This window comes from Triticum aestivum, chromosome 3B (genome assembly GCF_018294505.1).
Source record: "Triticum aestivum cultivar Chinese Spring chromosome 3B, IWGSC CS RefSeq v2.1, whole genome shotgun sequence".
NCBI classification, from domain to species: Eukaryota; Viridiplantae; Streptophyta; class Magnoliopsida; order Poales; family Poaceae; genus Triticum; species Triticum aestivum.
This window is the reverse complement of record NC_057801.1, coordinates 740,200,136-740,211,284: the sequence shown is the minus strand read 5'-3', so window position 1 is coordinate 740,211,284 and position 11,149 is coordinate 740,200,136. Positions and strand designations below refer to the sequence as shown.

General features: G+C 40.7%; 1 long non-coding RNA gene across 1 annotated transcript; it reads right to left on the bottom strand.

The window, feature by feature from the left end:
* Positions 1-615: 615 nt before the first annotated feature.
* Positions 616-3,338, bottom strand: LOC123066258 (uncharacterized). Its single transcript, XR_006431287.1, has 3 exons — positions 3,305-3,338; positions 2,470-2,522; positions 616-698 (listed from the first exon to the last, which is right to left on the bottom strand). It is a non-coding gene; the product is annotated as an uncharacterized lncRNA (long non-coding RNA).
* Between the last annotated feature and the right edge of the window lie 7,811 nt (positions 3,339-11,149).

The window sequence follows — 11,149 nt, the reverse complement described above, 5'->3', positions numbered from 1 at the left end:
TGCATAAGACATATGGCATTAAGCAAAACTAGTCAATCCTATACAGCATCAATCAAACCTCTCATTTCACTAAGAGATCATAGGGGATACTATGTCGTTGACAAACTAGAACGCTATGAACATGAGATAGAAACTAAAGAGTCTAGTGTGAAGAGGAGCACACACAATGCGAGTGTCAAACCGTCCTAGAGTAGAACATCGATAATAACATGGGAAAAACTGTGTGTATCCAGTAGCAATTGTTGGCAATTAATAATAAGAGTGAGCTTGATCACGTGAAGGCTGATGAAATACGATTCAGTAGCAAAACATAACAATCTTAGCTAATGAGAACCAAACATGATAAAGGATCCACCAAACATGATATGAGAACCATCAAGCAAGCACATATGAGCACCAAACATGATATGAGAACCTTAGCTAATAGGTGACCATCAAGCAAGTACACATCATACAGGATCAACCAAACACGATATGACAACCAAAGCCTCGACATTCAGGAGGTCACAAGGCCATCCTACCTAGTTTGGTTTCAGGACCAGAACAGAAACTAGCAGGCTACAATGGAGAAGACACAACTTGAAAAAAAACCTCACAGACAAGAGAGAGGAATTGACCTTGCGCGCGGAGTCGAGGTGGTAGTGGTGGATGAGCTCACCGTCGAGGTACATGTCCATGTCCTCGTTCATGAAGGGAACCTGTTGCATCCAAATCAAAGAAACAAAAAAATGAATGGAAGGAACTGCATCAACCAAACATAGAAGAGAGTTCAGTTTCCAGCAAACACAATATTGTCTTGTCGGGCTGCAAAGCAAGTACTCCCTCCATCCACGCGACTAGTCGACGAGCCGCACTGCCAGCTGTCGACTCAACCTCTCGACTAGTAGAGACTAGTCGATCAGCCAGGCACAAGTCATCAAGAGTCGCTACCCCAGAATGACTCGACAACACGAAAACATTGCCTCCATCCCAAAATTCTTGTCTTAGATTTGTCTAGATACGGATGTATAGACACATTTTAGTGTTAGATACATCCGTATCTAGAAAAATCTAAGAAGGGACGAAGGTAATATACAATCACAACAGTCTAGTCTACTGCTATGTACATATGCACATACACAAAACTTGAAACGGCAACACACCCATTGACACAACAAGATGGCCTTGGGTAAAAGGGGACAAGAAGGACGCAACTCTACACAAAATCATAAAGCAGTAAACAAACAGTCATCATGTCCTAACAAACGGTAATACTTTCATGTTCCATATATACGTATCTCATCTTAAAACTGTACCTCAGAGCCACAAATCTGTACGTGCAACTACATTTGAGCATGTCTTGGAGTGACTATAATTATGGCTTGATATTACTCAACATACATGTCAACAGAAAGAGGAGAACATCACAACACATTTTCATTTTCGAAAAGCACATTAAATAAAAGCCTTTTGACTATTTTATTGTTTGCTTGTCACTAAATTGAAAATATTTTTGAGTGTACAACAGAATGCAACCAAGGAAGCAAAACATTTAAAAGGACCTACTTTTCATGTACCAGGACCACTACAGAGCAAAAGAGGGTCAAAGCGAGCTAGAACGGGTGGCCCCCTGCAAGAAAATAATTGCCCAATTACGAGACAATAAACCTACACAGGGGCTTTCCTGCAGCACACCATGTAACAGAAACAATTCTGATATTTCATATCATCCATGTCATAATTAGAAAAATGAGAAAATATAGTTCCACATAAGCAAGAAAATATAAAACGAAAACTAGTTGACTATGTGTACAAAATATAGTTCCACACTATCATAATTACAAGGACTCAAAGTGCGAAGTTAATGTAAGTGTCTTGTTGTTTGGATCTAGCTCACCATGGTCAGTAATTAATCGGATAGATATTGATTCAAAACACACAAAACTGGGCACATATATCAACATAAGAATAACAGTGTCAGAGACAAGCATTCTTTTACAACATAACTAATCAGATACACCACATATATGTTTTGCAACAAACTAAAAAACAAAACAAGGCATGCATTAATCAGATAGATATTGATTCAAAAATTCCAGACTCCAGAACGTAACTAACAAGTTCAAATAAAAAGGGTTTAGGGTTTTAGGGTACGTTGCAAGAAAAAACATGCTTCCACCTTGTTTCAACAGACCTTTTAAATTGTTTTCTTATCCACGGCATCATCAGTCTTAACCAAACCAGAGCAAGTAAAGGATCTTGTGTTCAGAGCATACACTACACTGGCAGCAACGCAAGCTTATGTTCAGAGCATACACTACAGCCGATCTTACTTAACAGGTGGTTGTTCTAATCACCTACAGCCTGCCTCAAGCCCTCAACTCGATACAGTCAATCTACACAGACAATCGACAGCTAAAGAACAATGCAGCATTCTGGTGAAGCATCAAGCATGCCTAGATGGTGACTCCCGTGAACAGAGAACCCTACCACTTGGGGACTTAAACGAGGAGTAGCCAAGGTTCCTGCTTGTGTTGCCATTGCTGAAAGAAAAGTATACATTAATGCTTAAACAAGATAAACAGTACATGGATACAAAAAGGGTAGTAGGATTAAAAGAATGATTTAGAGAATGGACGACTGGTCCACATAAAAGTCAGAACATCAATCAAACAATCGAGAATTTTCTTCGACAATGCAAACTGCAAATCCAAATGCAGATTCTAGAAAGTATGCACCCCAAGCATCTGTCCAAAATAAGAACAAAAACAAAAAGGAGGGCTAGCAGACTCAATCTATTCTAAACACTATAGTAGAAGGTCTGTCGGCATGAACGACGAGAATAGCATGTAAACCAGAACTTGATGTCATTTTATAGCTAGTGGTTTTAGCCTGTCGACTGGCTAGTTAGATACATTTGGCTTTCATCGCACTATAAGCCTCCAAGGTCCAACAGTTAGTAGATAAGCCTCTATAGATGGATACCTTTGGCTGTCATTTAATACATTGAGGACCACAGACAGATAAACCTACTAAATTCAGAAACAAATGTGAGTTATCGACCCTTCAGACTAGCATACTTATGTCAGTTTATCCTTCCGTAGCTTAATGTCCTAAGAAATAGCATGCATGCTATCCACATCTACTGTCCAGCACACAATAGAAACAACTAGTGGTGCAGCAACTCCTCCAAGAAGAAACTAGAATTATTAGCTGCAAAATTATTTCATTCCTCATGGCCATACAAGCAGTAATCTACATGCTACAGAGTGTGGCTCAGTCATGGGATCTAGGCAGAGGAGGGAGGCAGAGGTAAAGTGCTCACCGAAGAGGTTACTGGCGATGCAGCGGTCGCATTGTAGGTCGGCCACCACCGTCGCATAGTAGAGGTGGTCGCGGCAGGATGCATGGCCTCTTGGGAGACCCGGCGGAAGAGGGGGTGGCGGGGTTGACGACGCCCGTTCTAACCACCGTAGGAGAGCTTGGCTTGACCACCGTGAGAGAAGCATCTAGCGGTCCTGATGCCCAGTGTGGCAAGATCTGGCGGCACATTTATGAAATCTGGTCAAGAAGTGGAGCCTGGTGGCATCCTGAAACACAGTTCTGAGCAAGCGTGGTGGCATCCTGGTCTGGGCAGTGGTAAGATGAAATGCGAGAGGGGAGAAGGGGATACCTAGAATACCCGCTTGTTGATGACGGCGATGTTGAATCCCCACCACTGGAGGATGGTGTCAGATGGCGAGCACAGCGCTCATGGTACCCAGCCCATTGCCGCCGCCGGTGACGGCCGCCTCCATCCGAATCCGCCTGCGTGGGGAGCTAGCGGACGAGTGGTGCGGCGATGGGAGGGGAAGCCGAGACCTTGTGTGTTGGAAGCGGGTGTTTGGCCCCTCGCTTTCCCCCACCGCGGGCTCCATCGGGTGGGAGAAGGAGGGAGACGAAGGCGGGGCGGTGAGGTGCCCCGATCTAGATCAAGGAGAGGGAGGACGCACGCTGGATCTTGCCGGAGGGGAGGGGAGGGAGGGAGGAGAAGAGCATGGGGATCTTGGAGCATGCTGGATCTTACCGGAGGGGAGGGAGGGAGGGAGGAGAGCGAGGGAGGGGTGGGTGGCGGCGAGGGGAGGGGTGGTGGGAGGGATCAGGGAGCGTTAGGGTTCGCAGGGGACGAGGGAGGAGTGCGGGTTGTGGCCTGTGGGTTGTTGGGCTAGGTGGGGTGAGAAGGTGAGGATGGAGCGCTGCCGTTGGATCCGGGTGGATCGGACGGTGCTCGATCCATGATCCGCATGACATGCCTCTGAACCAATCAAAACAGACTACATGTGTGTGACGTCCATGACCATCTAAGTAGGTCGTAACCGGCTGAAAATAAAGTGCAGATCTCTTTGGCTAAGAGAACCGACTCTTTTGGCGCCGTCTTTCGGCCGTTCCCCTCCGCCGGTGACTTCTTGGTTGTCGAGGGTGAGGAGGGTCGTTGGATCCCGCGTGTGTGGATCATTTTAGCTTTAGGTTTTAGGGTCCTAGCAGCTTAGGTTTTTGTATCATTCGATGTCTCAACTTCGGGGGCGGGGGCGGCAATACTGAATAAAGAAGCTCTGGATTTTTATCCAGCAAGGCCGCCAACAAGGACCTTGGCACGTAGAAGAGCAAGGCATCAAGGAGGTGGTCGCAAGCGAGGAGTTCATCGTCGTCACGTTGTCGGTGACCAAAGACCCGTAGTCATACCCGCCGTTTTGACAACATTTTGAAAGAAATTCAAAAAAACAAAAAAAACTTTCGCATTATGGCATTATATCTGACCTAGTTTACAGTAAAAATAATAAACTTTGACTACATTAAATGTCTTAAAAAGTGTTCTTGAAACCGAGTTATCATGTATGAAGATCAATGGCTTTTAAGCCAAATGATCAATCTTATGGCCACAATCATGGCATAGTTTGTTCAAATGATCTCATATCGTGCACAAGGGTGCATCTTGAAATGGCAAACAATGTTGCCTAAGGAAGTTTTCATTTTATTTGGATGAAAAAAATCATTTTCTATTTTTTCGAGTGCCCAAAATGAGTTTTTTGTGAAGGACATACCGTATATTTGTTGCAGAATTGGACCAAATCATTTAAAAAAAATATTAGGCCATATTTAATGTACAATTGACCAAATGGTTAGGAGTCAAAAGTTTTTATCCACCTCTCGTGAAAAAGACAAATTTCCGTCGATTCACGTGGAAGCGGGTCAAATTTGAACTGTGGCTGCCTCATGGTTTGCTATTTATTTTTCCCAAAATCCATTTCTAGGTACAAAAGTATCTATTTAATCAGAGAAACACCAAAAGTTTTCCAAGATTCAACCACTAGCTAGGAACGGTCATGCCCGCCGTTTTGATCGCATTTTGAAATGGGCGTGAATAATTCAAAAAAATCGAAAAATTGGAAAACCTTCGCATTGTGTCATTATATGTGGCCAAGTTACCAGAAAAAACAATAAACTTGTAATACGGTAATTATTTTAAAAAAATGTTCTAAAAAATTAGCTATCATGTGTGAAGATTCATCGCTTTCAAGCCAAATGATCGATCTTATGGCCACATTCATGACATAGTTTGTTCAAATGATCTCATATCGTGCACAAGGGTGCATCTTGGAATGACAAAGAATGTTCCCTAAGAAAGTTTTCATTTTCTTTGGACGAAAAAATCATTTTCCATTTTTTGAGTGCCCAAAATTAGGTTTTTTGTGTGAAGGACCTACAATATATTTATTGCAAAACTGGACCAAATCATTTTTCTAAAATACTAGGCCATATTTAATGCACAATTGACCAAATGGTTGGGTGTAAAAAGTTTTGATCCACCTCTGGTGAAAAAGACAAATTTCCGCTGTTTCAGTTGGAAGCGGGTCAAATTTGAACTGCGGCTGCCTCACAGTTTGCTATTTATTTTTTCTAAAAATCATTTCTAGGTACAAAATTATCTATTTAATCAGAGAAACACCAAAAAAAATCCAATATTCGACCACTAGCTTGGAACGGTCATTCCTGCTGTTTTGACCGCATTTTGAAACGGGCATAAAAAATTAAAAAAAATCAAAAAATTGGAAAACCTTCACATTGTGTCATTATATGTGGCCAAGTTACCAAAAAATAGTGAACTTGTAATACGACAATTATTTTAAAAAAGTGTTCTCAGAAACGAGCTATCATGTGTGGAGATCAATGCCTTTCAAGCCAGAAGATCAATCTTATGGCCACATTCATGACATTGTTTGTTCAAATGATCTCATATTGTGCACATGGGTGCATATTGGAATGTCAAACAATGTTTCCTAAGGAAGTTTTCATTTTCTTCGGACGAAAAAATCATTTTCCATTTTTTGAGTGCCCGAAATGAGTTTTTTTGTGAAGGACCTACAAAATATTTATTGCAAAATTGGACCAAATCAATTTTCTAAAATACCAGGCCATATTTAATGCATAAATGACCAAACAGTTGGGTGTCAAAAGCTTTGGTCCGTCTCTGGTGAAAAAGACAAATTTTCGCTGATCCAGCAAGAAGTGGGTCAAATTTGAATTGCAACTGCCTCATAGTTTGCTACTTTTTTTTTCCAAAAATCATTTCTAGTTACATAAGTACCTATTTAATCAGAGAAACATCAAAAGTTTTCCCATATTCAACCACTAGCTAGGAACGGCCAAGCCCTCCGTTTTGACCGCATTCTGAAACGGGCATACAAAATTCAAAAAAAATCAAAAAATTGGAAAACCTTCGCATTGTGTCATTATATGTGACCAAGTCTCCAGTAAAAATAATAAACTTGTAATACAGCAATTATTTTAAAAAAGTGTTCTTAGAAACGAGCTATCATGCGTGAAGATTCATGGCTTTCATGCCAAATGATCAATCTTATGGCCACATTCATGGCATAGTTTGTTAAAATGATCTCATATTATGCACAAGGGGGCATCTTGGAATTCCAAACAATGTTGCCAAAGGGAGTTTTCATTTTCTTTGAACGAAAAATTCATTTTCCATTTTTCGAGTGCCCAAAATGAGTTTTTTTTGTGAAGGACCTACAATATATTTATTGTAAAATTGGACCAAATCAATTTTCTAAAATACCAGGCCATATTTAATGCACAATTGACAAAATGGTTGGGTGTCAAAAGCTTTGGTCCATCTCTGGTGAAAAAGACAAATTTTTGCTGATCCAGCAGGAAGCGGGTCAAATTTGAACTGCATCTGCCTCATAGTTTGCTATTTATTTTTTCGAAAAATCATGTCTAGTTACATAAGTACCTATTTAATTAGAGAAACGTCAAAAGTTTTCCAAGATTCAACCATTAGCTAGGAACGGTCAAGCCCGCCGTTTTGACCGCATTTTGAAACGGGCATAAAAAATCAAAAAAAAATCAAAAAATTGGAAAACCTTCGCATTATGTCATTATATGTGACCAAGTTTCCAGGAAAAATAATAAACTTGTAATACGGCAATTATTTTAAAAAAGTTTTCTCAGAAACGAGGTGTCATGCGTGAAGATTCATGGCTTTCACGCCAAATGATCAATCTTATGGCCACATTCATGGCATAGTTTGCTCAAATGATCTCATATTGTGCACAAGGGGGCATCTTGGAATTCCAAACAATGTTGTCAAAGGGAGTTTTCATTTTCTTTGAATGAAAAATTCATTTTCCATTTTTCGAGTGCCCGAAATGAGGTTTTTTTTGTGAAGGACCTACAATATATTTATTGCAAAATTGGACCAAATCAGTTTTCTAAAATACCAGGCCATATTTAATGCACAATTGGAAAAATTGTTGGGTGTCAAAAGCTTTGGTCCATCTCTGGTGAAAAAGACAAATTTTCACCGATTCAGTAGGAAGCGGGTCAAATTTGAACTGGAGCTGCCTCATAGTTTGCTATTTATTTTCCAAAAAATCATTTCTAGGTAAATAAATACCTATTTAATCAGAGAAACATCAAAAGTTTTCCAAGATTCAACCACTAGCTAGGAACAGTCAAGCCCGCCGTTTTGACCGCATTTTCAAACGGACATAAAAAATTCAAAAAAATCAAAAAATTGGAAAACCTTCGCATTGTGTCAATATATGTGACCAAGTTTCCAGGAAAAATAATAAACTTGTAATACGGAAATTATTTTTAAAAAGTGTTCTCAGAAACGAGCTATCATGCGTGAAGATTCATGGCTTTCAAGCCAAATGATCAATCTTATGGCCACATTCATGGCATAGTTTGTTCAAATGATCATATATTGTGCACAAGGGGGCATCTTGGAATTCCAAACAATGTTGCCTAAGGGAGTTTTCATTTTCTTTGCACGAAAAATTCATTTTCCATTTTTCGAGTGCCTGAAATGAGTTTTTTTTATGAAGGACCTACCATATATTTGTTGCAAAATTGGAACAAATCAATTTTCTAAAATTCTAGGACATATTTAATTCACAATTGACAAAATGGTTGGGTGTCAAAAGTTTTGATCCACCTCTGGTGAAAAAGACAAATTCCCTCCGATTCAGTAGGAAGCGGGTCAAATTTGAACTGCAGCTGCCTCATAGTTTGTTATTTATTTTTTCCAAAAATCATTTCTAGTTACATAAGTACCTATTAAATCATAAATACATGGTCTGGTGGCGATACGTCGAGGTTTGGACGGTGCCCGAGGGCCCCAACTCTAGAGCGCGTAAACTCGCATGCCCGCCGCGTGGTCACCGCGTGACCGCGGCGTTGCCATGTGTTCTCGGCGGCCTAGGCATGTCTAGTGGGTTGGGCGCTCCCCAGGTAGGTGCTAGGAATAAAATCACAACATAAGATTCTCACGAGGAGATCGATCGATGCTCAAACATGAATAAGCAGCCAAGTGTTTGATTAGCGGTACGAGAAATGCACATTGCTAATGGCGTGAGTTTTGGCTGAGGATGATCAGTTACTAAGAAGACCGTCTTCACAAATTTTCAGCTCAAAAGGAGGAGCCTAGGTGGTACTTGCTTTGCAAAGTACCACACCAGACATAAATACGAATGTTGAAGCTGGGCTCAAAACAATGAATGGATTGAGCTGGGATTTGGTGGAGGATGGTTATTTGGGCATAGGAAAGCACTGTAGAAAATGGATACCATTTGGACATGCCAAAGTGGTACTTCCTTCACAAAGTGCTGCTTTGAATAGAATAGGAAAATGAATATTGTTGAGTTATTTTTGAACTAGTCAAGGAAGGTTTTTGACATATTTGATGAAGATATGATCCAAACTATTTATGAGAATTTTTTGGGAATTTTTGGAATAACAGAAATATAGGTTGCTTCACAACCTAGGGCAAAAATTGACACATGGACATGACACATAGGCAAAATTGATGAGATGGCGCCTAGTCATCACAACCCACCACAATCTACAAGGCTATGACCATCTATATTGGTCGTTAACAACTAGAAATAAGGCAGCGGACCAGCACTGTTTTCTTTATGACCATTTCATGTAAGGAAATTACGGCCTTTCTGACCAAAATGGTCGCAATGGTTTAGGATTTGGAGCCCCCCGAACAGCTTTTGACCAATTGGTCTGAAATGATCATAGATCTATGACCAATTCTTCCAGGGTCACTGACAGAAGGTCACTAGTTGACATATTTCTTGTAGTGATTAACCATACATGGCAAATATGGTTGGACCACACGTGACAACTAGGTAAACACACATGGCAACTACTGTTTGACCATATGTGGCAAGTAGTTAATCATACACGGCAACTATGGTTTGATTACACGCGGCAATTACCATAAATTAGACATGACAACTATAGTGAACCAAAACAAATAGAGTTGCCATGCTTTTACAACTACATTTGCCATCCCGAATAACTACATCTGCCATCCCGGATGACAACTAAATCGTGATCCCATGGGGTACCTAACGTAGTTGCGGCAGGACGTGTGGGCATTTTTGTTTCGTGCCACACGCGTGGGATGAAGATGAGTAGTACTTGTTGGGCGTGTGGCACAAAGTAGATGCGCCCACACGTGTGGGCAATTCTAATGTTCGCCCACACACAGATCGTGTGTGCTACCTCTTGCTCACGCCACACACGGTGTGTGGGCGGATGTCTAGTATGCCACACGTATGGGCGTTATCGGCGTCCTTTATTTTTCAAAAGTCAAACATGTCTATATGCATCAGTAGAAACTCTCCCATCTTGGGGAGGGCAATCTCCATCAAAATCTTCAACAACACCATCTCCTCTCAAACCCTATTTCATCTCTTGTGTTCAATCTTATTACCGGAACTATAGATTGGTGCTTGTGGGGTGACTAGTAGTGTTGATTACATCTTGTAGTTGATTACTATATGGTTTATTTGGTGGAAGATTACATGTTTAGATCCATTATGCTATCAAATACTCCTCTGATCATGAACATGTTTATCATTCTTGAGTAGTCACTTTTGTTCTTAAGGTCACGGAAGAAATCATGTTGCAAGTAATCATGTGAACTTGATATGTGTTCGATATTTTGATAATATGTATGTTGTTATTCCCTTAATGGTGTCATGTGAACATCGACTACATGAAACTTCATCATATTTGGGCCCAAGGGAATGCATTATGGAGTAGCAATTAGATGGTGGGTTGCGAGAGTGACAGAAGCTTAAACCCCACTTTATGCGCTATTTCGTAAGGGACCGATTGGATCCAAAATTTTAATGCTATGGTTAGAATTTATTCTTAATACTTTTCTCGTAGTTGCGGATGCTTGCGGGAGGGTTAATCATAAGTAGGAGGTTTGTTCAAGTAAGAACATCACCTAAGCACCGGTCCACCCACATATCAAATTATCAAAGTAGCGAACACAAATCAAACCAACATGATGAAAGTGACTAGATGAAATTCTGGTGTACCCTCAAGAACGCTTTGCTTATCATAAGAGACCGTTTTGGCATGTCCTTTGCATTAAAAGGATTGGACTACCTTGCCGCACTTTTGTTACTACTACCGTTACTTGCTCGTTACAAATTATCTAGCTATTAAACTACTCCGCTACTTACAATTTTAGCACCTGCAGACATTACCTTACTAAAAATTACTTATCATTTTCTTCTGCTCCTCGTTGGGTTCGACACTCTTACTTATCGAAAAGATCTACAATTGATCCCCTATACTTGTGGGT